The 26,850-nt window shown below is 39.6% G+C and overlaps 1 long non-coding RNA gene across 1 annotated transcript in view; it reads right to left on the bottom strand.

Annotated features, from left to right (window-relative positions):
* Positions 1-26,624, bottom strand: part of LOC107051721 — a 104,432-nt gene extending 77,808 nt beyond the window's left edge. Inside the window, exons 1-3 of the long non-coding RNA XR_006939209.1 lie at positions 25,939-26,624; positions 25,348-25,514; positions 24,676-25,247 (exon numbers count right to left, since the gene is read on the bottom strand). This is a non-coding gene — a long non-coding RNA (uncharacterized LOC107051721). The remainder of the gene's footprint in view (positions 1-24,675; positions 25,248-25,347; positions 25,515-25,938) is intronic.
* Between the last annotated feature and the right edge of the window lie 226 nt (positions 26,625-26,850).

The following is a 26,850-nucleotide window of genomic DNA, read 5'->3' as shown; positions in this document are numbered from 1 at the left end:
GGATGGCCCCCGTTATTAATCTTTTCCTTAGTGTTCACATTTTTAGAGCTACCACTGTCAGAAAGAAAAAACAAAAAACAAAAAACAACAACCCAAGTGTTCCTCTTGTTGCAGAAACTTACACTGAGAGCAGACAAATTCAGACATGGGGCTCTCCACTGCTTCCATTTACCTATTCTACAAGAGATGTCCATTTACTTCTCTTCCCTCTAGGAACAGCAAGTCACAGGAGGAAGAAAATCCATCATACCCAGAACAGTTCATGGAAATTGCCTGTGTTAGGACAGCTGAAATAGAGTCTGAGTTTGCTTATGGCCTCACTGGTCTCCATCTGCCTGCCTGCACCTGCTTGGGTCTTTGTCTTCTAGGTCACTGGCCTACTGCAGGGATTGCTCAAGGGCTGAAAGGCAAGCCTTGTCACTGCTTGTGAGGAAGAAGAACAGAAGCCCCAGTGACAGAAGCATCAGTGGTTCTGTGTTTGGGAGTCATCATGCTCACAGTGTATGGACCATACCTTTACTCTAACCCAGTTGCCCTATGTTCCTGATTTTTATTTCTGGAAAACAAAACAAAACAAAACAAAAACAAACAAAGAAACAAACAAACAAAAACATGTATCTATACTGCAAAGCAAAGAAAAAGCATCCAGCTGTCCCCAAGCTTGTGCTTTCATAGTACCATACAAGAAATGAAGTTATTTATTACTGCAGGAGATACTCAGACTGCATAATGTATTTTCAGTTGGAGAAAGAGGGCATGCAAGGATAGCAGGTTTTTCTCCTCCATTAGTTCTGCACATGCCACACCAAGCTTCATATCAAGCAGTGGATGTATGCTTCTGCATCCACACCATGCTGCCTGGAGCTCTACACTGTCAGATCCACTAAGCAGCCAGATGAGAGTTGCATCTGTTGCCAATACACTCCACCGAAAGATTTCTGCTAGCAACAGGGGGCTCTCATGGCGCTACATATATTAGCCCCCAGCTCTGTCTTGTGAAAAGTTCTCAAAAATGCTTTTCATCTGCTGTGGAGATAATCAGTTATGTCTCTGGTAATAACATATTTAACAGCTCCACTTACTACAGAGTATAAAGAAAAGGTCTTATACATCAGCTATTTCTTTAGAGGCTGGGGAAAGTCGCTGGAATATCTCCTTTGTGCTGTTTCCTCAGGACAAAGCTGTTTTGTTCAGCGCTGAACAGCAGCCAAGGTGAGTTCATGCTAAGCGATGAGCAGAAATCATCCTGAAGAAAAAGCAGTGAAGAGAAGGAGGTGAAAGAGAAGTCCATGAAACTAGGGATGAAAACATTGGGAACATAGCTGACGTTTCTCTATAGGGAGAAGAGATCTGGCAGAGCCTCAAAGAAACAGCCCTTTACTCAGAAAGGATTTGTCACAGATTGTCACCCATCATATAAGAAGTTATGCGCACTGTACCAAACAGAAACACTGTCAGGGCTCACAGCAAGTGTACATGTGCATAGCAAATTGCTACGTCCTGTATAACATCCCCATTGCTAGACAAGAGATTTGTGACTTAGATGAAAGTTTCCCCTTCCCCTGCAGCAGGTCCACACTGAAGTACATCAATATAGCAAAAAGATTCTTTCATTTGAAAAATTATTATAAGTTTGACTGCGATTTTTGTGACGCTTTGCAGTTTTCTTAAGTCCACTACCTCTGGACTCCTGTGATTATGTAAAGAAAGAAAATAATTGCCACTCTAAAAAATGAACAAAATTACACAAGGATAGTGAAAACATTCTTCCGATTAATGATAAAAAAAACCTACGCCCTTCCCTCTTCCTCCTGAATATGTATAGACAGCGAACAGCTGAGGTGTGAACACTGCCATGTGGCAAGGGAAAAGAACCCAGCTCCAAGACAGCACCATCACAAATGGCTTATGGAGATAAAGGTAAGTAAAATCTTCACTGTGAAGCCAGTTTCACAGCAGAAGTACACAAGAAGATAAAAGACCTCTCACCCCTAGATTAGAAGGCATGCACAGAAATCAAAGTTTTGAAAATCATTACCTCCAAGTTTGACTGAACAAGACCAAGAGTAAAATCAAGCACACAATCAAGTATGACATGCCTGTAAAATTTTTTTTTAAGTACTGCTTTACTAGCAACTCAACTATTAGTATTTGCTATTATTTTTTCCCCATCTCTCTCTTCTTCTGTTGCTTTGCTACTTACTAATTCTTGTACCACATGGACGGTACAGAATCAGAACTACATCTTGTCTGAGCAGCAGCTAAGGATGGCTGCAGTCACAGAGAAGAACGCTTCCCAGGCAGGCACCCAGCACAGGTGCAGAGTGGTGAGCTTCTCCAGCAAAAAGGAGCATCCACAACGACTTCCATGAGCATGACAGCCTGAAAGCAGGCTCGCCCAGACAGCTAGGCTATTTCCCTAGGACTAGGCTATTTCTGAAGTGATACTTTCTTTTCAGAAGTCTTTCTTGGCAAGAATAAAATGACAATGCCAGTCACTGGATTCAGGCAGAAAGGAGAAGGGTCCCTGGACAGACTGCTGGTATGGTAATTCCCATTCCACCATAGCATGGTGACTTTGTAAGCTTGCGGTAGGTGCAGAAACAGACTCAATTTTGTCTCTAGTACTACTAGCAAGAGATAACTAGAGAGAACTGAGCTCCACAAATGTTTTACGGACAGCCAGTGTGCTGCAGAGAACAGGCTTTAATTGGCTCCAACTTATGTCAAAGCCATAGAGCGACTTGTGTCTTGATAGAGAATAAGAAGAAAAATCCTTGTACTTTACTGCAGCCTTCTATCAGAGCCCTTTTAGTCCTAACTGACTGAGTTTAACATAGACTTTGGCACACTAAGAGACATAGCGTAAAGTTGTTAGAAGACAGATCTGTCAGAATGGAGGCAATTTATCTAAGGACTCTTTTGCATATGCAACTGCTAGACAGAAAGCAGAAGTCACAAGAACTATGAACTGAAAAACTGAAAAACAGAGCTCAGTTAAAAAAAAAAATCATTGTTCTCTTCTAGACTTAGGACAAGTGTTGACATTTTTCTCAGGAGAAGTGAGCAAAACTTCATTTTGGTGGTATTCATATTTAAGCCTCCTTGACATTGAATGGGATTTGGCAGTAAATTCAGTCATGTTTTGATCTCAGTCCTTCCTAGACCAGTCTCAGGATAAACAACAGCTCAGACATGGCACTCCTAGAGATGGATCTCCTGAAACACAGCCCAGTATCACTGAAGGCTACGTGGCATTCAGCAAAATAATCAGGCTTTTGCAGAAGAGAGAACACACGTGGCCCTCAAGGCACCATAACCCCCTTAAATGTATGAACTTGCTGAAAAAATAAACCAAGATAACAGCATTAGGTTATGTACTAAAAGCACATCTGCACACACACAAATGAAGGCAGATGCAGAATGGCAGGTGCCCAAACAACACCCTGCCCGCCCATCACAGCATCAAGCAGCCTTGCAGAGACCCATCTCCAAACACAAGGCATAGAGACAGGTGGGAGACCCAAAGAGAGGAAGGGATGGGCTTCCCAGGAGAGCTGCTAGCTCCAGGTGCAGTGCAGTCACTGAAGGAAATAACTGGGGCACCTCTTGGATGGAGTGAGGTTACTGTATTGGCAGGATGCAGGGGAAGAGCTCTTAGGGATTGCACAGGACTTACAATGGATATTTAGAGAAGGAACCAAAGGAAGATGTAGGTGATGTGGGGAAGAAAAACTATGGGAAAATACAGAGATTAAGGGATACATAAAGGACCAACCTCCTGTTAACAGGGCTTCAAAAGGCACCTTAATACTTTCTGAAGACAAATGCTACCATTGATTTCACTGTGTTGTCATAAGATATTCTTTGGACCAACAGGAGATGCCAGGGAGCTGTACATTTTCACTTGTGTTTTCTTATATTAGAGGTTTAAAGTACTTCATTATGTTAAAGGAAACAGGATTCAAATCATAAAGGTAGCTTTCTCATCACAGTCTTTCTTACAAAGATATACTAAGAATCTCATGAACTTGTAATCAGATGCGTTCAGATGCTCAGCTTGCCTCCCTTGAGAACAACATGCACAGCTTTCACAATTTGTTCATTCATATGGAAAGAAAATATATGTGCTTAATTGATATTATGAAATAGTCCAATCCAATATGAAATATTTAAATTCCTCTATTTTCCTCACATCTGGAGGGAGTCCAGTCTGGGGAGGGGATAGGGGACATCTCCGGCAGCAGACTTCTTTCACCTCAGATGCACTGACCTGAGACACTGACTAAAAATGCAAAATCCATTAACACACCTATGAGAAGAATATCCCAATTTGCTTTCTTACTTTTATTAAAAAACAAAACAAAACAAAAAAGATAAACCTGAAATGTAATGTCTTATTCCCACAAAATAACACTGGCTTCCCATTGGGAGTGGGGGAGTCTTACATGTGATCCACTCTAAGCCATTTTTTATTATTATTGTTATTTTTAGTTTGGCAGCTGAACCAAAAAATCAATTATTTGTACAGCCTTGGATGACAGTTGAAAAAGCAGTTTCTAATCTTGTGTCAGTAAAGGCTGTTGCCATGAGCAGCAAGATCCTTTGATTGACACGTAAACCAGTGGCTTTCAGAATAATTTGACAGCTATTTTTCATTATTATTTTTGTTGGGTTTCTTTCCTTTTTGTTTTTTAAACAGGGAAGTCTCTTATTATCATTTACACACAGCAGTTCTTCTCAGAAGTATATTAGATGAAAATCCACTTGTTTAATTAAGCTTTAGGCTGTAAGCCTTCTGTTCTTTCACTTTAACGCACTTAGACATGGAAGTACACTCTCTGCTGGTTTTACTTTGTGTATCATCAGGTTGCTAACTTCTGAACCAGATTACTAGATACAAGGCTTTGTAGCAAGGCCCTGTTAACTCTAGTGAAAGGAGAGAAGTCCCAGGCAGCCTGCTTCTCAATAACACAGACGGCAACGCTGTTGTCCTCATAAGTGAAAGAGAGAAAGGCGCTGTGCTTTTACACACAGGAGTGCAAACAACACCAGCTACGGGAACATACATCAAAAACCAGTCATGACCCCAAGAAGAAGCTGACAAGACAGACTAGCACAGGGCTAGATACACTTGCTTACAGTTATCCAGCACATCAGAGAGCTCAAGAGTAGAGCCAACACAGCACTCACTGGCTCACACCGCCCTTTGGGAGAATACTCTCTGTGCCTCTTTACCCTGAGCTCACCTACAGGAAGATGAGAGAGCTGAAGACTGAAGATCAGTTAGTACTATCAAAGAAAGCAAAAGAGGGGGGCAAGAATATTGTTGTGGAGGGCTTGCTTTGTGCTTTTTATTTACCTTTTAATTTTTTTAAATTATTTTATTTTATTTTATTTTATTTTATTTTTTAAGGTTACAACTCTTCAAAAGAGTCATGAATCTGCGATGACAAGAGAGGACTGTAGTACAGCCTTTCCTCATTAGCACTGCCCAGTGGTATCATGGTGTTGATACAGTCACATTGCTCTCTCTGAAGCCCCTTCTTCCACCCACTGTGCATGAGCAGCTGCATGTGACTGGAAGCAGGAGCATGCAAAACTGTTCTCTACTCAAGGCCAAATTCTCAAGGGCTTGACTGATATCCAAATCAGCTTAACTGACAAAGGGCAACAAGCCCCATAAATACAGTGCAGCTTGGAGAGAACACTCAGTCCTGAGAGAAATAAGGCAAAACAAGGGAAAATCTTTCCTACCCCTTCATAATCTAAGCCTTTTCTCCCTTTGGCAGTTTTTCTTTCTGAATCCAAACTCTTTGTGTTGTTTTACCAACTCAGATATAAAACAAACGCAACTATTATGAGTGCATTTTCATTCAGTACACTGCACGTTATAAGTGTTCTTCCTTCACCCTCAATAAATCTCACTTAGGGTGAGCAGACACGTTAGGAATTTTCATTGAAATTTAAGCTATAACAAAACAAAATTATACTCAACAAATCATAATGGACAAGATAGTCAAACAGAGATAAGAGCACACAGCAGACCAGTCAACATTGATTAGGTTTGCCAAATATATTTGCAGTAGACGGCAAAACAGAGAGCAAAAATAAGTTGTCTTAGATGAAGCATTTTACAGTTCTTCATAGTCTTAAAAATAGGCAATGTAGGAGCAATATGTTAGCATGCTACACATGCTTGTATCTGAGCATACAAAGTATATATTTAGTGTGCTGGAGACACACGATTGGAGACGAAGGCTCTGATATTCCTTAAACACATAGTCTGGTATAGAGATTGCAGAAATGTAAAGTGTCACTTCTGCAGCACCAGAGCACTGGGAATTTCAATTCCAGTCTGTAAGGAGAAGTGACCTAACAGTATCCATAAATCCAACAGACAAAGGTTGCTGCAGGACCTTGTTGCAAAGCAATTACCTACCTACCCTTTAAAAGATGAAGCCTTGGAAAACAGCAAGATGCACACTTGCAATGACCTCCTTGATTCTCCCCTGCCTTGCCCTCATTTCTTAGTACTCAAACCATAGTTTTGCACCAGTATGGCCAAAGAGGCATTAGAGAACTCTGCTTGCAGGATATGCAAATTGACAACTTCTGCTCTAATGTCTTCTCCAGGCAATTTTCAGAAGCCTGAATTTGAACTGATAAGAAACAGTAAATAAATATTTGGTGGCAATTAAGTGGGGAAAAAAAAAACCAACCAACAACACCAAACATTTATTCCTTTCAATAATTTCTTAAGTGTTTATATGCTATTAAAAAAGACAAGAAAGGTCATCAATGGTTACAGAAAAGCTCCCATGCCAGGAACACACAGTCAGAATAGGAGACTTCAGTCCAGCAAAGGGAATAGGAGTACAAAGGGGAACAATAAGAAGTTCAGAGAATGCAATCAAAGATAAATACGGAGCCAAAGTTTGCTCACAGTCTCTTCCAATAAAGACACTAGGGGAACATCAGGGGAAAACCAGAGATGCCAAATCAAAAACAAATAAAGAGTTATGTATAGCACAGTCATGGAACTCCCCATCACCTTCTGTTTGCATGTCAAGCAGAAGCTGCTGCCCACAGTCAGAAACTCAGTGTTAGGCTACGTGAGCTGCCCATCCTTTTGGTCTCAAATAGTCACACAGAAAAAAGCATAGCAAGTGCAAAGCCTAACAAGTCACCCACCACACCTCCCAAATTTCTCTGCTTCAAAGCTTGGCTAACAAGGGCTTTAGGAAACCTGCAGAGGCCATCAAACCAGCTGGTAGCTGAAGCTGGTTTTTACATTACAGAAGTTGGCCAGATGCTTAACAGCAGAAAAGCCATGTCCTATGCTGGCAGGTAGAAACAGAAATGACCTCACCTCCATGTCGTACAGAACAGACCTGATAATTAGGAATAAGCAGTTTGAGTGTAAAGATCATCTATACCTAACTTGGAAACATGAAAATGCCCTACCACCCACTGCACATGTAAGGATGTTTCTACACGTGCGTGTAACAGAACAAGCATATTAGAATATTATTATTAGAATACAAGCATATTAGACCAGCCATATCACACTCCAGCTGCCTCTTCCACTTTGGTCAGAAAAGACATTTCCTTAAGTATTTCTGTTCCTTAAGGTTTTCCTCCAACTAAATCTTCGTTCGTGACAAACTCACGCTTTTCATGCTGTATCTTCCCTCCTAGACACAGACTAGATTTTTAAGCTTCATTTTCTCTCCTTGTTTCTAATCCCACTCATTCCTTTCTGCATTGTATTTGTACTCTAAATGGCATTCTCAGTCCATTGGAACAGAACAGAGTCTGTGAAACAATCATGTTTTGTTTACTTTCTCTCATGGGTCATTAATGAAAGCTGAGGAACACCTCACCCCTCAGCAACCTCTATTTCTCCTCCCTTCATCAGACATAATAAATACATTGCTTTTTATTATTTATGCTCTTTCTGACAATCTCCAATCCATCTGACCCCAGTTCAAATTTATCTGAATTCATTTTTCTAGTAGCATTAAGGAAGATATCAAAACAAGTGCTTCAGTCATATCCATGTATGAGACAGCATAGCTGGCACCACTGCTCAACCGATAAAAGAGAGATGATAGGAACTATTTCAACAACCTTTTCCTCACCTACTGGCATTTTCCTTTAAAATAAAACAAGCAAGACACGTGCATATTAAAGATCATACTCTTTTTACAATTTTGTTATAAATAGTTTTTTAGTGTTTTGTTTTGGTGGACTGTACTTTCTGTTCTTTTTATTTATTTGTGGCACTCTTTCACTGGATAGGACGGATTAGATTAACAGGTTCATAAAGAGGAAGACAGGTATTAATACATTTGAGCATATCAGTAGTGCAGATAGCCTTTCTTTATTCAATGGGTACCAGTAATGCATTCTTAAATGCTTTGCACCTCCCTATAAAAATCCAGGCAATATCCTGGCAACTCCTAGGCTGATAAGCTTGACGTTGATTTAAATGTAGAAGAAACTGGTATGAAAAACTCAGTGAGATAAAGATACAGTCATACGGGTGATATTTTTCTGCAGCCAGTAAGGACTTGAAATTATTTGATTTAGACTCATATGACAATAGAGGAAAATAGATACTTTTGCAACTCGATGTAAGTTGCTAAGTACTTCAGCAGAAGAGCACAGAAAAATTTTAAGTGGGAAACGTTTAACAGTATCATTTCCCTTCAGGACATTATTAAATCCCTGCAAGTAGGCTTCACACAGTACTGAAATTGGAAGATTCATTAATAATAATGACAACGAATCTGTTCCACAGACAAATTTGATCCTGGTATGAGATGATTTATTTGAGAGGTAGGGATTTTTAAACAAATCAAACACACAACAAATTATCTTGAATATAAAGCTGTGTTTGAAAGATAGAAGGAGATACAGTGCCACTGAGTGAAGGACCATAAAACAGAAAAGGGACCACAAATTCCCTCAGTTAGGCTGAGGATCCATCTGGCCCTCTTCAGGTTTTCATAGAATCATAGAATCGCTAAGGTTGGAAAAGACCCACAGGATCATCCAGTCCAACCATTCGCCCTTCACCAATGGTTCTCGCTAAACCATGTCCCTCAACACAACATCCAAATGCTCTTTGAACACCACCAGGCTCGGTGACTCCACAACCTCTCTGGGCAGCCCATTCCAGTGCCTGACCACCCTTTCAGAGAAGTAATAGTTTTCAAGGAGGAGAATGTGAGACAGGACCACAAAAGCAGTCAGAGTTTTACCTTAGCTCAAAACAGAAAACACAGACAGGATAAAGAGCTCTGTAACAAGATATACAACTATAGGCTGCACAAAAGGGAGGTGGAAATTTTTTGATCCATTTTCAGTAAAATTAGGTTTAAAAAGGAAATTACTCTGTTACTCATAAGCCTGAAACTACAACACTGTATTATTTTAGTTTATATTAATTCATTTCATTTAAGTCCCAATCCATCCCTGCTGGCAGCCTTGCACAACAGAACTGTCACCATAACAATCTATAATGACATTTAAAACAGAGGTCTTGCTAAGTTGGCACTCTAGAGAAAACTACAGTGTGGGCATTGAAGGCTCTCCAAGTTAGATGCTGTAAGGAATCTACTATAGCAGAGAGAGTCCTGTATATCATTACTGAAGCTAAGTCATCAAGATAAATGGTCAAAAAATTATGAAGATGATCTCACTTTTTATTGTACTCAGTTGTAGCTGAGGCAACCCAACCCTGAAAAGCTTAGCAGGGGTATCAAAGATGAGAATGTTAATTCCCTAAAGGCTTCTCTGAGTCAGCCCATTCTATGCTAAAAAACAGAAAATAAAAATTGCTTAGAAGCTTTCCAAAGTTCTCAAAAGCATCGTTTTCCCTTTTGCCACAAGTGAACACAGTGAAACACATCATCTTCATTCCACAAACCTCCTCCATGCTAAGCCCTCACTGCAGTTTCAGAGCCTTGGTTCCTCTGGCTGCTCCTTGCTGCTGCTATGTGTGGGCCAGGTCCCTAAAGGTGCCAAGGAAGGCGTGTGATAAAAGCTGACTCCCTCACAGGGGGGAAAAGAAAAGTGACTGAAAAAAAAAAATTACTGCCCTTCTAGATTTACTTCAGCAACTGATTTTCATGTATCACATTATATATGTGTTGTTTTGCCTCGTTTAGGCTGTATTCTTGTATGAAGGACACTAGCTATGGATAACCAAGCTAAAATAATCCCATGCCAAAGCTTTTCACTTGGCATTGTGCATGTTGGGTAGAGTTATGCATGCATTTTGAACATGACCACTTGAGAAAAATCAGAGTTTGCAGAAAGGGTTTGTGAACTGAAAACCACTTGATGTTTGCTTATATTGCAGCCTATACCAGACATCTCTTTTGGATCAGCTTCCCCTCTAAGGAGGGAATATTCTAACAATCTTCACAAACACGACAACTACAGAAAAGACTGTTCAGTTATCTCGACTACATTTCAACACCAAATGTTCACTTTGAGTGTTTTATTTTCACCACTGTTACATCGCACATTAATGTCTGATACTGAAAAATATGATGAGCAAACTATGCCATGCTGCCAGTTTTTATTTTGCATTCCCATCTTTGAACACAGTTTTTTGAACTTTTATCTCCTTACCTCAGCTGAAGATAAATTTGTTAACTGGGAAATGCAAATTCAATCCTAACTTTACTTGAATTATGGAAAAAAACCACGACAGTGCATTTCTTAAGCATTCTCAGTCATACAAACGTGAACCATAAGACTGATTTCCCGGCTCAGCTAAAGGCTCCACGCAACACTGAACACTGATTATACACTGAGGTAAGGAGTAAGTGGCTCTAGCAATCAAGAATCTTTAGGAAAAGGTGCAGTGAAGTTTTGAAAAATTTTCACTCAAAGATGGGAAGTCAGACAGATATAAAGCTCAGAGCCTACCCTTTATTTATTAGGCATACCTCAGAACATGCAGCAGTCTTATTTAAGTATTTCAGGAATTTGAGATCTAATTCCCACAGAGCTCCCTTTGGTAATTTTGAAATTGTTAAGCAGATCCTAAGGTCCTAAATCAGAGAGGCGGTACTATTTCAGAACAACATCAATTATATAAGAGCGTTAACAGTCGTGATAAACCCTGAAACAGCGACAGCAAATGGGAAACCATGCTTGTATTCAGCTAGTTCAAAATGTCCTACAAAAGATGCTAATACATGTTTGCATAAGCTATCTCTACAGCAAAAGAATTGGTGTAAGTCATATAGAAAGGCCCTTCAGTCACCTTAAAAGAAGCTTTCAGAGATCAAGGAAGAAAACATTAGGGACATTCACTGTAAGACAGAATGAGCTCAACTAGAGCTTTCAAATAACACTGCTCAGAAATCACAAAAGGAATATAGCCTTTTCGCACCCAGCTCAAAACTGGTGACTCTTCACATTCAGCACTGAAATACTGTCTAATCACAATTACCTTGACTCTGGACATCTTAATCTAAACCACACAGTCCTAGACCACCACCCTGAGCACAAGCAGGATGCTAGTGGAGCGCAACGTGCCAAAGCTGAACGCAAACCAGCACTGCTTTCTTTAGAGCATCAGAAATGCTGGCAACTCATTTTTTGTTATCTCCTGTTCAATGTTACATACTATTTCTCAGAAGAAAAGGGAAGTGCTCCCTAGTAAATGAGCAGGCCAGAAAGGCTGCCGCAGCATCTCAGCTGCAAAAGCCTGTCTCTGCAGCTCTGCACCCCACAGCAGCTACAGTCTTAGGAAAGGTATTAGCAATGCCATCTACTCGTACAGCAACCAAGGTTGGTGGCAACAGTATCCTTTTTTAGCTTATATACTGCTGGGGATTGGCAAGTTCTCATGACTTTGTGCACTTAGCTAATGCTAAATGGGCTCACCAGAGAACAACGCTTCACAAAGCAGACCTGCAGAGTCAGGGCAGATCTGTGCCACTTTGCCTGAGCTCAGCATGGGGCTTACAAAGTCCTGTCAGCTGATGCCAGCAGTAATCAGAGTTAGCTCTGGAGCTAGGAGTCACAGTTAGAGTACCACAGCTCTACTTACAGCTGCAATTTAACCTCTTAGCCTGTCCAAGAGAAATCACACAGTGCCAGGTGTCAACTACAGGCAGTTCTTAAAATGTCTTTCTTATCAGTTCCCATAGAAAGCGTCCTGTCCCCCACAACGAAAAGAACTAAACAAATATTTCAGCTCCCTTTAGCTCTGTCAGAGAAAAAACAATCTGAGAGTTGGTTTTGACTGTAAAAAAAAGAAAGAAAGAAAGAAAGAAAAGTTAAAAAGCAGCAAGTATCACCTTCCATTTTACAGTCAGAGGCCAGTGTTTCAGCTATGGCCATCAGAGCCAATTCCAAGGACGTACATGGCTTTCAGAAAAGGGCATATATAAAAATAACGTATGGGAGATCTAACCACACACTTCAAGGAAGTTAAAACATTCTCTTGAATGGCGCTCCTCAAACGTGCATAGATATACATCTAAAACATGCAAACAGGCAGTGGAATTAGAAATTATTTCAGGTAAAACTAAATGCAACAGAGTTTTTTCCCAAAGAGAGACATGGTACAGTGAGGCGTTAAGATTTATCTCACTGTCTAGAGCTTATTTCACTGTAGAAATACTAGAATCATTTACTTCCCTGAAGGCTGTCTCACTCCCTTTTCCAGCACAGATTGAAGAGGATCACTTTCCCACCATGTTTCATCCTACTTTCCTTCTATCTGAACCTCTGCTGTCATCTTCATACAACAAATTGGATTACAGTTTTCCTCCCTCTCTCAGGGATATGGTACTTAATACTTCTTGATTTAGTGAGCACAGCATGGGTCTGTTCCACTCTAGTAGCTGACCCATGCAAACCCATTTAGAAAACAGGTACTGCGCCACTCCAGTGCTTTTATTGAAAAAGTTGTGTCTCTCAGTAAAACAGGGATGTAAGCTTGTGCTGTGATGTGGTCCATTATGCAGCTTGTGAGCTCTGCTAACGGCCTTCAGGAGGCCAGCCAGCTCAAGGCAAGTGAACCACAGTATGCAGGACAGGAAGCCTCTGTAATTACAATCAAATCATCTTTGCAGTAAGAGGAATTACCAGTAAAGAATCAGAATTGAACTGACTGACACACTCCAACACCTTAGGAGAGAACTCTGTGGTGGAGTTAGTATCCCATTGAACTGAAATAAGAGGATTTCAGGTAAGTTCTTATGAGCACAATGTCTCCATCATGCTTCTTCATTCACCAGATGTGAGCGGTTATTTCCAGTCTTCTCCTTCAATTGCACCCATATCAGATATTTTGTAAGGAGCTCTTTCTTTACTGTACTTAACAGATTATTTTCACTGAATTTTTAAGCTCATAAGTGATATGAAAGATGAGAAAAGAGAAACACGTCTGCATTTTCAGAAGGAAGCAGTAGAGGATAGACAACTTTAAGGGAAGCACTGCTAACAGTACTATTGGTTAGTTATAAAGCATCAAGGTTTGCAGTCTGCCCTCCAGCTCCAGAGGAGAACATGAATCAGTAGTGTCCCACTGTAACACAGACTTCTGGCAAAGTGCTTTGATAGACGAATTATGTGGGAAGCTGTACAGGACATGAGCACTGTGTTTTCTGAAAAGGTTTAAACCTCCAGTAGTATCCTCCATACCTTTGGCGGAAACATTTAAGGCAATCATGAAAGAGGGTAACAGCTGCCAAGTTCATACTTCCTTCTGTTTTCTGTGCTGAGGTCATGGTTTTGAATTTTAAATTTTGCTTTACAGACATTCTTCTCTGTGTTGGACCCATGACAACTACTTCTTTTTCTACTCATAGCAATTAGCATTACTATTGCCAGTGGGGCATTGTTGCCGGTAGTATGGAAGAGCCAATTATTTTCAGCTATGAAACAAGTTTGTACAGATATAGTATTGTATGTCCTCTGTTACCTGCCCAAAACTGGAATTCAGTTGCTTTTTAAGACATTCCATTCCCTCTTTCTGTGCTATCAAGCACCACATGAATGCATTTTATTTGGCTGAACTCTTAGTTCTTGCATTCACACCTTCCCATTCACTGATATCGCTTGAAGTGATGCATCACAAGGGCTTTCATAAAAGAGAAGCAGTTCTATGCTGAAGAGGTTTATTTTAATCGCACAGCAGTGTCATTTATAAATTAAAAAAATACCCACACATTCTAATTTAAACCATTAGCATGGCCTGTGGTTAGATGACATTATATTGCTAATGGATCCACTGTGGAATATGACACCAGTTGTGCTGTCCACCGGGATTTACAGGCATATAATACACATGTTTATTTCAACTCTAAAAGGCTGTACTAATGGCTTCAGCACTTTTGTGTTAAGTAATCGACATTCTCCCCCTTTGGCAGTGAATGCATATGTAATGCAATCCATGTTTTCCCGAGTTAATTGGTCTTTCTTTCCTCAATCAGAGGTACGATGAAATTCCAGACTAGATGTGTGTTAGAGACAAGTTAGGTTTGCCTGTAGGCCATCCCAAGATTTCATTGGTTTTCTACCTTTTAGAAGTCTTCTAGGTATTTTCAAGGCGTTTGCACTTTCTACAGTTCCTCTTCTTCCTTCCTATTGCTTCACTTCAGGCCTGCACTCATCAGAACAAAAATGGAAATCAGTATGCTAGAATTTTGATCAAAATATTGCTATGCAGTATTGCATTTAAGGTACAAACTGCTCATCTGAAAATCGTGAAAATGTTTCCTTCAGTTACCAGCATTCTAGCAGACAACTTCACACCTGCATTAATTAACCAAACAGAAGGTTCTTGTCACCAATCAACTTCTTTAACCTCAAAAATAGCTAGCACACAAGAGACAAGCTAGAGTAGGTGGTTTTCCAGACGCTGCATTCCATCTTTAGTGACCTCGTGAACAGAACACACTACAGTAATTCTGGTTAGAATCTGAATGAGCAATAACTGATCAGTTGAGTTACGGTCAACAGATCCATACAAAAAAGACAGACACTTTCCCTCTGGTCATATTTGCTGTATTACAAGAATGTAAAGCTATAGTTGCTGGACGTGGCTTCCAGATGGTTTTGACCCTGTTATGTAGGACCACGACACGTTCCCATCTCATCTACCATGCTACCTACAAAAACAGAAGGATGTACCCAAGTCTGAAACAGATCCATGGAGTGTCATGAGCTCCCTCCAAGCAGCTGACTATAACAAACAGGTCTTGTACCAAACCTCTTAACAAGTAGCAACCAATTAAAGAGGCAGATTTCGGAGAAGAAAAAAAAAATCTCCCTCTGGCTATTTATTTCTTCCTTTGGATCATGGTTCTGTTTGAATCACATAATACTGAGCCAATAAAGCACTTTGCTTGTGTTGTTATGTTACTCTTCATAAATACCCAAATCTACATGCTCCTGAAATCCACCCGTGGATTTGAGCACTGTAGTTGCAGCGAAATCCAAGCGCACCAAAGTTAGTCTGTTTGGATGGGGAAGTTCTTTACAAACACAGAGTTCAACTGCCTGTATTGAAAACAGACTACAATGTCTAAAGCTTTGCTGAGGGACTCGAGTTATCAGAAAACAAAGTCAAATGCCCACCTTCTTATTTCCTTCCCTGTAAGACATGAGTTCAGGTTGATCAGCTGCTTTGGTAGAGAACTTGATGATCAGTGTACACCACTTCAGGTGTATGCTAAAATTCTGAGGGAAAGGAATTGAAATTCTGACCTTTAAGTGAACAGCTGTTTCATCACAGCTGTTCTCTGGACCTAACTTCCACCGTGTTTCTGTACCAAATCATGAACAGAGCTAAACTGAGAGAGAAAATATATAGCTTTAGTTGAGCAATATTAGATGCCCCACTGAAGGAAAACAATCCCTTTTTCTGCCAAAGGAACTTAAGATAATATAGCAAAGCATAATCCCACAAACATATGGAACAAGAAGTATTTCACAAGGATCTGGAAAAAATGAAAGAAAGAAATAAATCAGCTCTCTCCAGCTTACACGCATGCCACATGCTGGGAGTTAAAACAAAGACAAAAAAAAAATCTAAAGGAGCACTTCCCAACATCACACAGATATTCCATTAGCAACAAAAACAAGGAAAATGTTCTTTTAATCTCCTCTTTGTGGAACAGGAACTTTCAGGAAAGGGCTCAACATCACATTAAAGTGCATACTGCTGAGTGTTTAGGATTTGCATATTCCTAGATCCGTTGCAGTAGCATGTATGCCTACAAGGCAGCTTGTGTCTGAAAGTCACCAAGTGACTATTAAATTTCACAAAGGAGGTAAGACTGTAATGCTATACTACTATTAATTAGATTTCAACTCAGATAACGATTACCAGGGATTTGTCAGATTTGTAAAATTCTAACTAGTATAATTTCAGAGTTATCGAGGGACCAGAGATAGATGTCTCATTTCACATTCAAGTTAACTAAACATAATTTATAAAAAGGTAAATCCTCACTAAAAAGTGAAATCATTTCAATCAAAACCACACAATCTGATCAAATACATGGGGAGGCTGCTGCTTCTAGCTTGCATTTAACAAGAGGGTTCTAATTTGCATAGCTTTTTAGTAGGAGATGATGTGTCCAATTTAAAGTTCTCACATTTTATTTTCCCTCTTAAGTATAAAAACGCTGCCACCTGCTTTGGAAACGTCCAGCTGGCCAGTCTGCGTGGACAGCATCATTATTAAATTGTCTTTTGCCTCTTGTTGGCAGTGGACCTAACCCACTACAGCACACATTACTCTCTCAAAGGAGCTCAGCAACCAGAGCACCCATGCTGGACAGACAAGTGTAAAATTGCAACATTTCACAGACTTAAGTTACAGTCATTCATTAGTTAGCCCAACAGCTGTAAACAATATTCCCAGTCCTCTTTGGATCAGGTACACACTGACAAGGTGATGTTATGAAAATGCAAAATCCACAGATTTACAACAAAAACTGTCCTATGCCCAAAGTTGTCCAGTACTATATGAGAGCAACTAAATAAGAATATCAATTATTCTAAACCTGTACTTCAGTCAAGATCTATGAATGTACTCGTGCTTTTCAAGATTTCACCTGAGTGGCAACAGCGATGCAAGACAAAGAAAACAAAAACAACCGCTAACTTGGTAGCACAACTATCATAATGATACAGTTAATGGAAGCCTGAAACCTTTTCTTTTCTTAATTGTTAGCATAAAAGACAAAACAAACAAACAAACAAACAAAAAAACCCAAACACAATTTACCCTTAGATATCTCCACAGTAACCCCCACACCATGCAATTCATTGTTCATACATACATGCATCTATTCTAAGACATGTCTTTTAAGCCCACGCATGCATGTGGCTTTCCAAACACATTTCAGCTGATATTTATAAGAATCATGGTGAGAAAAAGCAAGTTTGTGGGATTCTCTCATTTTTTAATATTGTTACTATTATTATTTTGGTTTTGAAACCAAGAGAAATAACCAGCATTAGATAAGCCCATAGCTTTAATCAAAGCCATTCAAGAGATGAAAGACTCTAATTCTGAGAAACATGCACCAGCAGCTGGGAAGGCATGTGGAAAAAAAAATTGCAGACTACATTCATAATCAGGATGGAGAAAAAAAAAATCTTTGGAGGGTTACTTTGTTGCATATTCATACACTAATAAATTGCTGTAATTGGCTAAAAGAATGAAGAGGCAACCAAGAATGAATGTGTTGTGCTGAGTATGCACACCTTAAGAATAACAATAATGTTTCAAAAATCCATTCTGGCAGAAATCCCCACCAACCCAAACACTCTTCTCCACTCTACGTACTCAGACAGGATCACCCCTGACCGGAATGAGAAACTGTGTATGAAGGATAAAATTACTTTGCAACACAATTGTTTGTTAAAATGTCAGGGGCAATTTTCCTATGTACCTCCTTCTTTACTCTCATGTATAGCTATACTTAAAAAAACCAACCAAACAAAACGTAACTGAAACCTCATGTTCATTTTCTCTTGAAGGTAAATATATGTATGCTGATGTGGAAACAGATAAGGTATGTCTGAGAATCACAGGTATCATAAAAAGCCCAAGGCAGCGGCTGATTATTGTGCAAAGCCCTACCAATGGAGAGGGTCTTGGACAACCTCAAAACTTTAGAACCCAAGTACTATATGCACACCTTAGTTTACAGTTTTTCTTAAAGAAGTCGTCTCAGCACTCTCTACAAATGTATAAAAAGTAAAGTGAAGATCATGGAGATGGCAAGAATGTGAGGTGCTCCTGCCTTTAAGTGTCCAGCTGCTTATGTGATGTAAGAGCTAAGCATCTGGCAAATTTAGATTCCCTTAATGGTTTTAGGTTAAATTTTAGCCCTTACCCTTCCACGCAGCTAGTCAGGAACATCCACTTAAGGGAGTAACAACCTTGCTATCTGAGCACACTGCATCTGTATATTACTTTAGAGAATAGTATCTCTTCTTGACTTGATAGAAATTGGCACTAGTTTTCTTAGTTTGATCAGATTATCAGTCTCAATTTACTCTTCTTAGCCTGATCAGATTATAGTTCTCATTTTACCTTTCTATTTCATGGGCAAACAATACTTATAATGAGAGAAGCAATCCTGAGCTAAGACTAGACCATGCAAAACATGAAGGGAAGGGACAAGAAAAAAGAGAGAAAGGACCTTTATTCAGGTTCTAGTCCAGAGGGTTTCCCTTCCTCCTTTTAATTATAGACTTCATTAACAAGCCATGTGCATCTTTGAGCACTTATTGACGGGTTCAGATTAGATGGGGACATGGCTATTTCCCTTTGGTATTGTAGTGAATAGTGAAGTAACAAGCTAGCCCAAGAATCAATTTTCACCCAAACTTCCTTCTAATTACCATTCTCATTTAAAAACAATAAGAGGTGATTTCCCCTGACAAATGAAACAGTTTGTTGATATCCCTTTGAAGATCAATTTAAATTAAATTCACCATATAATTCTAAATAACCCATCTACACACATACACATAATTTGTTTAACCATCAGAGATTCAAGAAGCTTGCATTCTGTCTTCTACTTACTACTGTTCAAAGTAGTACTTTTATTCCCCAAGATGAGACACAGCTACTAGTAGCCAGAAGTTCTCCCTTCCTATCAGTACTTTCACTCTTCCTCCTACCACTACTTGTTCTGTTGCAGATACCTGGAATACCGTCCTGGTACCACTGGAAGAAAAAAAAGAAACAAAATCCAACACCACATCCTGTATATTTTACGTCTGAACCTCTCCACAGGTTGCTATGTATTCTTCTGGAGGGACAAGTTGTGAACAAGAGAGATCGTAGTTACAGTGATCAAAACAGTCCTATGAGACAGACCATTTCTAGCTTTTCTAAAAGCAGATAACCACCAGCAGGATCTGACAACATTAACTGTAAATCTTTATCTGGTTGTCTTCACTGCTGCATAAACTTCTAGCTTCTAGTAGCCCCATCAGTGATATCTATACTACAAAGCAGCTCTCAAACTACATCGAGGTTCCCTATGGAATCTTAATATTTGGATTAAAAATCTGAAGAATGTTTCTGGAAAGGAGGAGACCGAATCTGCAGGAGCCATGACCTTTCATTGAGTGTATCTATGTCCTGATTTCAGCTGGGGCAGGGGCAATTTTCTTCATAGCATCTGGTATGATGCTATGTTTTGGCTTTAGGAGCAAAATAATATTGGTAACACACCCATGTTCAGTTGTTGCTGAATAGTGCTGTACAGATCCATTTCTATTTCTCAGCTTCTCATACTGCCTTGTAAGCAACGGAGGCTGAGGGCATACAAGGAGCTGGGAGGGGACAGAACTATGCACAACACGGAGATCAATTGGAACTCACTCATAATGTCTAAACATGAAATACACACAAATAATATGGCCACCAACAGGTTGAGTCACAACTCAAAGAATGTTTTGCAATACAGCTGAAGAAGTCCAACAGCCCTGCCAGAGCCAAGCACTGCAGCTTAGCTGGAGAAAGCAGTTCTGATGTCAGGTCTGCTATCACAGGCATCCAAACTTGGAAAACACTCTACTGACTCCTGCTAAAGACTGCAAGAGTATGGGCTTGGACACTTGGTATCAGGTACCTAACTGCATCTGTTATTATCAACAAACACATCCCCAGTCCTCCTAGAGATCAAAGAGAAATAAATCAAACCCAAGCTTACATGGTTTTGAAATAGCAGCTGTTTGAGAACCTTGAGTAGCGGTGGCTCATAGGCAATAGAGCATTCTTATGGAAAAAAGCATATAATACCACATCCATCATTCTTATATTCAGCTGCATTGATGTTAATAGTTGATTATCAGACTTGCCTGCTTGCTTTCTGCATGCAAAAGTGTCTACGTAGACATAAGTCACAAACTGGGTACTGAGCAATTGTAGGGACAGAAGTCTCTATTTCTGTAAGCCACTACTTGCCCTGAGCAAATCATCTATGTCCGTGATTTCTGAAAGAGCAATCTTCTTACAGATACACACTTCTGCAAAAATCCTGAAAATTCAGTCAATACAGCAACCAGATCTGCCCCTGCAGTTCTCCATCGCTGTTCATACAGTCCAGTGGTTTGCCTGTAATACCTGTTTCATTTCAGCATTCTCACCATTGTGCTTGTCTCCCCATTTCCTTTTAATGGAAGTACCAAGAGGCACTCATTCCCATGGGTGTTTGTTTAGGTTACTGTTCTTTGAAATCTAGAATATAAATCCATAGCTCAGACCAGCAAGTCTACATGCACAGAAAGATACAAATCCACCAACTTCACTGGAAACAGGAAAAGCAATTCTGAACCCACATGGTTTGGGCCATCATATACCAAACGCACGGTGCAGTGCGATACCCTGTGCAAAGAGGCTGAGTCTTCCTTGAAATCTGTTACAAGGAGCAAGAACATTGTATCTGGAATTATGACCTAAATAGGCAAGCTATATTTAAAGAAACAAGAAGTTACTGTCCCTAGAGTCTCAATATTACGTCTGGAAATTATTTCTGTATTTTACAATATAATTAAATTCATTTCTTGCGTAGGTTTTAAATGCTGGCCTGGGAAAAAGTGTGAACATGGATAATGAAATGTGTGTAGTTGTTATTGAACTTGGAGGATTTCTGGTCCTAGCCAAATTTGCAGAACCCACAGTCAAATAAAAGGAAATGAAAACAGGCACTCTGAATATTAAAGAGGATATGCACAACGTCCTTGAAAACATGAGAAGAGCCAGGAACCTGGCTCTGAACACTGTACCACATCAATCAGTATTACTCCAGCATAACAGTATCCATCACACTTCCTTGTACGCTGACTTCTTTTGTGCTTTCATTGATGAAGAACAGCAGAACTCCAGAGACTGCTACACCTGAATCACTAAAGGGAAAATAACATCTTTAATGGAAGCATTAACCAACATTCTGTATGCACATCTCAAAGAAAAGGTCCAATAGGACCAAAGAATGAGCAATCACGCTCATTTTCATAGATTTGTCTTCAGTTTGCAAGATATTTTTGTGAGTTTTGGCTACCTTAACAGGTAGAAAGACATCAAAGAGACAGCCCTATAACACAGCCTCAGCAACAAAACTATGATTTCAAATAGTTTATTTTTTCTGTATTTCAAACAAGATTTGAAGTTGAAAATCCAATTATCACAGCATATTTTTAATCTGTTCCATCGTTACAGCCTCCTAGAAGAAGTGACATTTTCTCCCTTCAGACCTAAATTGGACACACAAATTTGTACAGAACTCTCTCTTCACAGGCCATGATCAGTTTGGGCTACAAGGCGGGTTTGGACCAGGCAGCCAAAGAAATTAGTGAAGAGGAAAGTACACACATGCTTTCTAGCTGCTCATATTTTTAAACACTGAAATCAACAGTTAGAAGTTTCAAAATCTCCTAAAGCTTATCACAACACTCTGCATTTGTACTGTACATTACCCACTGAGTGGACTATTGTTAAGTTGGACATTTCTTCTCACTGGGTACAGCTGTTCCTCAATTCACAGTCTCTTCACCACCATCCAGGTTCTCAAGAAAGCCATTAATATGCCCAAAGATTTGTTCACAGTCAAATTAAAATAAAACCCAAAAAAGAGCCTGAGAACTTGACACTGTTCAGTGTCTGTCCTGTTCAGAAACCTGGAATTTGTCATTAATTCTAGGGGTTTCTCAAAGTGACATTTGATTCTGAGTAGGACATGGAGCTTTGAGCCCAGAAATAATAGAAAGTATGAGTAAATTTACACTTCTTTCTTTCTTCTCACTTGGAAGCATCTCAAAGGACATTAATTACACTCTCCAAAAACTCACAAGCTTGGAGAGTTTGCTGGCAAGGAGTATTTTCCCAGTACCTCGCTACTATAGATTAAAGCAAAGCATGAAGAGAAGTACAAACACAGGATACTGAATCTCTGATGCCTTACAGTTGGTAATGTATGATGTAACCCTCTTATCCTGCCCAATATACATATGCTGAAAATGCTTAGAAGTGGTACCATGCAGCTGTCACTGTTTCACATACACAAATTCAACATTTGCCACAACATAACATGCAGTTACCATGGATATTCCCCTGTTTTAAGCAAACTGGGAAGAAAGGAGAAGAAGAAAAAAAAATGCCAAGAGCAAAAATCTCCAATGTCCATTAAACGGTAACCTTGAACAGATGTTGGCTCTGTAGCAACAGCCACCATACTGACTGAAACATCCACACATTAGTTTGCCCAGATTACCACAGATGAATTATCTGTGCTCTGCCTGCGCTGTGTGCCATACAAGGATTGGCACAGGACAACCAATACCCAAAGGACATTGTGAACTGCTAACAGCAGTACAGAGTGAAAGTTGGCTCATGGCCAAGATCCTTCCTGGCATCACAAATTCAAAATAAGTTTTCAATTAAGGATAAATATTCCAACAGAAGAGGTACAAAATAAGACTACTAGCATAAAGGAAGGGGGGGTATGGGAGCAGGGGTGGTGACGATGAGCAGTCTCCCTAAAAAGGCAGAATACCAAACCTGGCTTCTTTATCCTACAATTCTGGAAATATCCTAGGAAGAGAAAGTATATTAAATCCAAACAAATGCTGGTCCCAAAACAAGCATGCATCAGACCATCTGTCAAATAGACGGAGGTGATAAGAAGGTCCTCAAAGACAACAGGGAAGTTGTGGAGCATTGCAGTTGGACGAAAGTGGGAGCTAAAATTTCTTATGTCACAGCCTGGCAAATTTGCATCTGTGTCTGTATGGAATTGTTTTCTATTATTGTAGGAGACATGCTCCATGTTTTGGTCAAGCAAAGATGCATCTAGGCACTAATGCCTAATAAACCCAGTTTAACTCATTTGGCTGAAGGTAGATGCAACTGCCTACCATTTCTTTATTTCCCACCTGTCTTTCTTACCATAAGAATTCAAACTGGAGCTCTGAAGCTGCAGAGCACATTTTGCTCCACAAAAGTGAGTGAACTATGGGACAGAAAAAACTTTGAAGCCTGCCCCATCTCAAAGAAATCTACAATAGAAAAAACCACCATCTCATCTTCTAAGCATGTACTTCAGCACTGCACCACCCCTGTCTCTCCTTTGCAGTTTTCAAAACAGTATTAGATAAAAAAAATGAAAAAAAAAAGAAATTTGAGAACATCTATATGTATCTTTTGTATTTTTTAGCACCCAGAAGCAGAACTTTTAAAATTAATCCAAACCGTTGCCTTGACAGTGCTTGCAGTAATGGCAATTAGAAATAACCAGGCCAAATTTCTGAGATAGTGGCATAGTAGGAATACATCCTTGTATGGAACAAGATACCCTGCTGCCCCAAGTTTTCTCTCTCAGTGTTTATTAGAGTCTCTGGGGTGTACTGATTGCTACTCATCCACATTCTGCATATTCTACAAGCATGATTATTCCCACTAGACCAAGCTTGTTTCTCAAATACTTAGTACAATATTTCTGCAAGGAAGTTGCATGTTACTATTTCCTTTTTTGCTCCAGTGAGACATACTGCTAAGGTATATTTACTAGTTGATCACAATGAAGCACTGTCATGAATTATTTAAAGAACAATTGTCAAAGTAAATGAGCAAGGTACTGCTTATTTGAGAATACACATTTGCTTGCTTGCTAATTTGTAATGAATAGTCTTCCCACAGAAGGCTTCATGGCCATTACTATGAGGCAGTATAGTCCCACAACATGATTTACTGTTTTGCTATACCATATCCCTGATAAATACTATAAAAATCAGTTTGCTTGCATGCTTAAATTTCACATTTATAAGCAAATACTGGGCAGATAATCGGCCACATAAAGAAAGACCAGAGTATTTAAAAATGCACAAACTCCATTAAGGAATAACTAAATAAAGAAATAGTTCAGAGATTTGGTCAGCAGCCCCTGCCACTATACGGGAAAAAAAGAATCAATTCACTGAAGCTGTGAGCAGCTAGTCAAAGCAAGGGCTTTAGTGGACTATTCTAGACCAGGTATTAAAAGATTCTAATGGTCAGAGTCATCCGGAGTTCATGAAAGATTTTTCTTAGTACAAAACATGCAATGTTACATTTAATTGCTCAAATATCATCATTTAATTCCCAATACTAGACAAGTCTATGCTTACCTCCTCAAGGCAATACCATTCAGAAATTTCCAGCGGCTGCAGAATTACTGAAAGCCTCTTACATAGCATTAAATATGAAATGCCTCAGAGAAGACAAGAGCGTTACATTTATGAAGACAGAAGTGTTGGTATGCCCCATCTGTCCCCTAATTTTTCATTTGTTATTTTAAGATTAAGCAGTGATGTAAATCCAGTTTTCCCACAACCTAGGAGAGGACACCCCAAGATGAGGGGATGTGAGAGAAGGCTCTCATTCATTGTTCCTGAAGTTGTTCCATAACATGCACCCAATTATCAACTAAAACAAATAGTATATTTACATTCCTGGAAGCAATTCCTGGAGCAAGGAGAATTACACATTGTAGAATGGCTTGGATTGGAAGGGATCTTAAAGTTCCAAACCTCCTTGCTTTGGGCAGGAGTGCCACCCCTTGGATCAGGCTGCCTAGGGCCCCAACCAACCTGGCCTTGAACATCTCCAGATATGGGAGATCCAAAGCTTCTCTAGACAGACTGTTCTAGTGCCTCACCATCAACTCATCCCCCAGGAAAGATCCCATCCCCAAAGAATCCTGAAATATGAAAAAAATATATATAATTAACCACGCAGCACAGCTAAGAAGCCAAGTTTCATTCAGTCTAGGTGGTAGCATGAGAGACAGTTGTAGTCACCTGCCCTCTGTTGAATGCTGAATCATTCACAAATGGAAGAGCTTCAACAAAAGCTAGTAAGACCATCCTGTAGCATCACACAGACAGCCAAGTAGTTGTAAGACATGGAAAAGAAGTTGCTTTCAAAATCCCTTATATGTATTTAGGATTTGAAAGTGTCTGACATGCTGAAGAAATAAAGAAAAAAAAAAGATACTAATCACTGAGCAAGAAAATAAACAGCCACAGCAACACATAGTGAGCCTTAACTATCTAGCAGTCAAAAATTAGGTAACTCAACAGTCAGTGTCATAATATGAAAACATTGTCTATATTCAGATTGCGGTGCTGAAAACAAAACAAAAAAAAACCTCAACCAACCAACAAGAAAATACCATCAATTTGCTTTCAATGAAAAGTAAAAATCCAGTTCCTCATGTATATCTTTAAAGAATCACCTGGATAACTTAAGTCCCATTTTAAGTAGCATATGGGATAGCTAAAGCCATAAACAGCATTAACAGAATTCATCAGGCTTTCCAATGATAACTATGGTAGCCTTTGCAATCATGCTCTACTTTTGTTTGAAATACCTGCTCCCATTCCCCATACCTTGGCTCTTCTCTATTTACAGTTTAAGTCTTTGGGGCAGGAACTGCATCTGACTGGATTTGTGGAGTCCTGAACTCAGCTGGGCCTGCAGGCATTCCTTTGATGCAGATCATAATATGCTTACAGAAAGGAAAAAGACTACATTCTTTAGCAGCTAGATTAAGTTTGGATAAGCAGCCACCTATTTCTGGCAGTTAATACACAAGAGGGCAAGCAATACTGTCTCTGATCTACACTCACCTAACAAAAAGGGACTGTTTTGACAGGTAATTTCTAATCAAGAGGATAATCCGGACAGTGCATTGCAGCTAACACTGGTGAACAACATTTTATTAAATTCATATACTAGTGAATTGTCAGCACTTATTTCAGCTTGTGTGCAGGGCAGCTTTCAGCACTACTGATCATGAAATTTTAATATAATGCTTGGAAACATTCACTGATATTTCAAGAACACCATTGGATTGATTTAGAACTTAGCTGCTCTCCAGAGAGAAGTCCTTGCTGTTCGGTATCCTCCTTTTCCTTTTCAGCTCAGCAGGTTACTGCAAAAAAAAAAAGGGGAGAAAAAAAAAAAGTTGCTTGAAATTCAGGTTTACTCAGAATCCACAGGCCATGCTGACCCTTATACTATTGCCCATTACTGAAATTCTGTATTTCTCAAGAGCTTTCTATTGCTGTATAGATTTATTTCACTTTTACCTCATTTGATGTTATGCTGGGATTTCCTTTCCCCAGCTCCATGCAACAGTAAAAACTCACATGTAATCAAGTTTCCTTACAAGTAAATGCACTCAAACTTGAAATTATGATACCCTTTCACCCCACTGCCCTCATAATAGCCCACTTTCATTTGCTTTCTGCAGTCAAGTTTGGATAAAAACTTGCCTTCAAGATCATTTCGGACTGCAA

This window comes from Gallus gallus, chromosome 4 (genome assembly GCF_016699485.2).
Source record: "Gallus gallus isolate bGalGal1 chromosome 4, bGalGal1.mat.broiler.GRCg7b, whole genome shotgun sequence".
In the NCBI taxonomy this organism is placed as follows: domain Eukaryota; kingdom Metazoa; phylum Chordata; class Aves; order Galliformes; family Phasianidae; genus Gallus; species Gallus gallus.
This window is presented reverse-complemented; position numbering and strand designations above follow the sequence as displayed.